The sequence below is a fragment of the Arachis ipaensis genome, chromosome B10 (assembly GCF_000816755.2).
Source record: "Arachis ipaensis cultivar K30076 chromosome B10, Araip1.1, whole genome shotgun sequence".
NCBI classification, from domain to species: Eukaryota; Viridiplantae; Streptophyta; class Magnoliopsida; order Fabales; family Fabaceae; genus Arachis; species Arachis ipaensis.
Genome location: NC_029794.2, coordinates 104,122,018 through 104,127,138, shown reverse-complemented (window position 1 = coordinate 104,127,138; position 5,121 = coordinate 104,122,018).

Here is a 5,121-nt window from a genome sequence, read left to right as displayed (position 1 = left end):
GTTTTTTACCGTGACCATAGGCCTTTTTTTGTAGTGTGTGTATAGGTTTTTGTTGTGGCTGCCCTTTCACTCATTCCACTGGTGTCAGGACATCTTTCTAATAGGGCTTATCGACTTTCTTTTCTGGGTACCACATGCTTTTCTCTATTTTCCTTGTACCCATTATACAGGGTAAGTTTGTTGTATGATTTTAGAGATGATTATTTTGTATTCAAAGTTAATGTTATCTTGGGATTTTTGTCTCTGCTTTTGTTTTAATGTATTGCCTTATTCTATTGCAGAAACCAACATTTTTGTATTCAGAGTTAATGTACTCATTATACATTTTTCTCGCTCTCCCTATTCAGTGTTAGTGTATCCTTATATTTCTTTTTAATCCTAGTTGTTTTTGGTTTCTTGGGGACAAGCAACAGTTTAAGTTTGGTATTCTGATGAGCGGATATTTTATACGCTTTTTGGCATCATTTTCATATAGTTTTCATTATGTTTTGTTTAAGTTTTATTATATTTTCATAGGTTTTATTACAAAATTCATATTTTTGGATTCTACTTTGAGTTTGTGTGTTTTATGATGATTTCAGGTATTTTCTGGCTGAAATTGAGGAGCTTTGGACAAAGTCTTATTCAGAGACAGAGAGAGGACTGCAATTGCTATTAGGATCTGACCTCCATGCATTCAAAGGAGCATTTCTGTAGCTACATATATCCAAATGGCGCGCTCTCAATGGATATGGAAAGCTAACATCCAGGGCTTTCCAGAAATATATAATAGTTTATACGTTGCTTTGAAAATGAAGACCCAAAACTGGCATTCAACGCCAGCTACCAGCCCCATTCCTGGCGTCCAATGCCCAAAGGGGAGTATCTGGTATCCCAACGCCCAAATAGGAGTCCCAAGCTGGCGTTCAACGCCCCTGAGAAGTCCTAGGACATGGAGACACCTTTAGCTCATCCCAAACACTCACCAAGTGGGCCCGAAAAGTGAATTTTCATACTACTAGACTAGTTTATCTTATTTTTGTAATCCTTAGTTGCTAGATTAGTATATATAGGAGAAGATCACCCTTGTTCAGGGGTTCTGCCAATCTTCTTCCTCTCCCCCACTTTATTTTTGAACATTATGTACAGTATGAGTCACTAACCTCCTAAGGTTAAGGTTAGGAGCTCTGCTGATTCTTATGAATTAATAATATCACTATTTTACTTCAATTTATGCTTGATTCTTTTCTAAGATGTATCTTCATTCTTCATCCTAATGGATTGGGAGTGTAACTTGACCGTCATCCCAACTCCACATGGGTTCTTGCGAGTCCTTGATAGGATAGTATTGAACCACCAGCTTGATTATACATCTCTTAGACGGCTAATCCACGGCTTCGTTGGGGACCTCTCGAGACATCAGCTCAGCCGAAGTGCGGGGTGATTAGGGCCTTTGTGGTATAGCCTAGAACCAAGGGAGAGCGTTCTCTAATCTGGAAGATCCGACCTTGTCTTTGGCATTTTGAGTAGGATCACAAAGGGAATGGACTGCTAGAGCTTCACCCTCGTTCAGATTGGATGACCGCTGACCCGGCGTTTGATCTGAAGCAGAGGAGATTAATGACCGCTGATCCGGCGTTAATCATATACAGCCTGCCATGGAATGAATCAATCAGAAGTTAGAGTTGATGGTGAGTAAAGTTGATCGAGAAGAAAGAAGCATCTCCAAAGCCTCAAATATTCTCATACCATTAATCTCACACCTATCTAGTAACGTTTTATTTATTTATTTGTTTGTTTTATGCGTTTTTCTCGTGGCAACTATCTTTTCTATCCGCCTGACTAAGATCTGCAAGGTATCCACTACTTGTTCAAACCAACAATCTCTGTGGGATCACCCCTCACTCACCTGAGGTATTACTTGGACGACTCGGTATACTTGCCGGTCTATCTGTGCGAATTCTGTAGAGCCAGTTTTGTGCACCAGGAAGCATACTCCACTTCGTTGAGGATAAGACCATTCTCATCACTAGAGCCACTGGCTTCCTTGCCAAAAGTATATATATTATTCTCTCTTTTAATGTATAATTCATTCATATTACTAAATGTATTTATGTGTTTGGTTTTGAAATCTACTAAACTATTATGTTTTTTCCCTTTCCTGTGTTATAAAGCACCAATACAGTGTTGCCATGCTTTTGCAATAGATAAATTCCTGTCATTTTAAGATCCATTAATTCAAATAATGTGTAGAGTAAACATGTACCTCATACTTTGCAAATATAGTGGCTATATAAATTGTCGGTAAAAGGTTTTGGCGGCAATAGTAATGGCTGCTAAAAATGAATAAAATTGCAATTTTAGAATTACTTTTGGTGGTCATATAAATTGCCAAGAAAATGGCCATTAAAAATTATATACTTTTTGCGGCCATTAAAAAAGTCTTTATCGGCAAATGTTATAATTGCCGCTAAAACCTTTTAGCGACAAAGCATAAGACGGCTAATGTCTAATTGCCAGTAAATGTATTAGTGGTATTGCCGCTAAAAGCAAAATAAATGGCCGCTAAAAATAATTTTTCTTGTAGTGTAATTAGTTAATGTATTTTAATTTATTTAGTTTTTAGTTGATAGCACCTTATATGTTAATTAAATGTTTAGTGTTTACTTGGATGAGATTTGTTGGGAGAGTAGAACACTAGAATTTGATTAGGTATATATGAAATCATTTTTATCTGTCGTGTTAGTTTATTATGAAATAACTATATTTTTATTTGTTATTCTTAATTAAATAATATATTTTTTATGCATTAAATTAGTTAACAAGTCATGCTTAAATTTAATTAAGTTATATTATTAAGTAAATAATACATTCTCTTATGTATAGTAATATTCATATGCATTAAATTATTTAATGAGTCATGCTTAAATTTAATTAAGTTATATTCATAATTATTTTATTGTAAAGCAATATTAAACGCAATAGGCAATAAGTTTCAGAAGATTAATGAATAGTAGTTGTACAATTGCCTCGGTTGCTCTTGACATATCGTGTGACTTTGGAGCTCCTGCCGCCTGATGTGCTACTACCTTATATCAAGGAGGCTAGGTTCGGATATGCAGTAGAGTTGAGGAATTTCATCTTCGGTAATGCCTTACTTTTTGCACAGATGGTGACCCGATAGGTAGCTACACTAGAGATTTTTAGCAGTTCTATGGGCTCCCACATGGTGGTGGTTGAGGATTTGTTCGGTAATAGGCCTTCACTCCAGCCTGAGGACAAGAAGCAAAATTTCGGGCTGAAGATGACTTGGCTCAGGAATAGGGCAGCCCACATTCCACCAAGACTGATGCAGCTATTCTCCACTAGTATGTTAGATGTTACATACTTATGTTGATTAGGGGATACTTGTTTACAGACAAGTCAGCCAACCTTGTCCCCCTCAGATGGCTGCTGCTTCTGGAGGATTTTGATAGTTACAGACGGTTGTCATGGGGCTTTATGTTGCTACCGTACACCTATCATCCGTTGTGCAGCGCTGCCTGGCGTGAGATGACAAACATCGCTGGGTGCGTGCCGTTAGTCATGTCGTGGATCTACTACAGGTTTTCGACTTTCTGTCCTGTAGGATATGATATTCTCAGATTTCCTCTTGCTTCGAGGTAATTTTTTAATATTTCTGTTGTAATACTAAAAATGTGCAATATTAAAAACTAATAGTAACTTTTCGATTATTAGGTTTGTGGGACTTGGATAGCAGACTCGGGACCACCTTCATGACAGAGATCTTAGATTGCAACATAGACTATATACGCTCAGGTTTGACGAGGTATGACGTCTAGAATCTTCCTATCTTAAACACTTCGATACACGGAGGGAAGGCCCAAAACACCTTATCAAGATGGCTAAAATCTCTTTCAATCATGTTTCTGTTGTAGTGTGGAACTGAAACACAATCATGTATGGTACCGAAAGGCAGTGAGACAAAGCTTGAAACAAAATAAAAATCTTATTATCCGACTCTTTCCAATCACCATAAATCTGAATAATCGTTTTCTGTTTTGCCATCCACACCTTTCGATATGATGGCTTGAAATGATAACTTTGTTATACTGTACTTTGCAATACTGGGATGGATACAGATGGATTAGTATGTACAATTGGTAGGATAACACTGCAAATCAAACTGCTATCCAATTGAGCATGAACACCCCCTAAACCTCTGCACCTTCCTATAAGAAACTCATAAATTTCAACATCTAAGATATACCTTAATGTACAATAATTTAATTCTATAAAGTGTTAAATACAATATTTACTAATAATTCATATTTTGTTGAATCGCTACATGAAGATTCCATGGACACCCAACGGAGAATTGCTTGCATCGACAACGGTATTTCAGCCTATCCGACTCCAAGACCTTGTACTCGACGTTTCTTCGAATGCTATAATTTTTCACTTCCAGGAGAAAAACATCTCTATTCCTAAACCTATGGCCCACTCAAAATCTACCCCTCTATCCGTGTTGTAATCCTCACTGTCGTCAAGATTAAAAGGGTCCTCTAGTTGCATTGCATCCAAATTAAGAGTGTGATAATAGCTTGGAACTTCTGATAACTGTGGAACAGGCATCGGGGGAGGAAGAAGAAATCGAATACCTCTACCAGCTGGAGTATTCGGCATATTGGTGCATGAATTGTGAATCACATTTTTCACAACGCGTACCACTAACCAGCAAGTGCACTGGGTCGTCCAAGTAATACCTCACGTGAGTAAGGGTCGAATCCCACGGAGATTGTTGGTTTGAAGCAATCTATGGTTATCTTGTAAATCTTAGTCAGGAAGTCAATGACGTTTATCAGTTGAATTGTGAATAACCAAGAGAGCATAAATTAAAGATTACTTGTTGTGCAGTAATGGAGAATATGTTGGGGCTTTGGAGATGCTTTGTCTTCTGAATCTCTGCTTTCCTCTGTCTTCTGATTCACGCACGCACGCCAATAGGAACAAGCGTGTTTAAATGGAAAACAGAAATACTTACATTAATTCATTGAGACGCAGCAGAGCTCCTCACCCCCAACAATGGGGTTTAGAGACTCATGCCGTCAGAGAATACAAAGTTTAGATCTGAAATGTCAT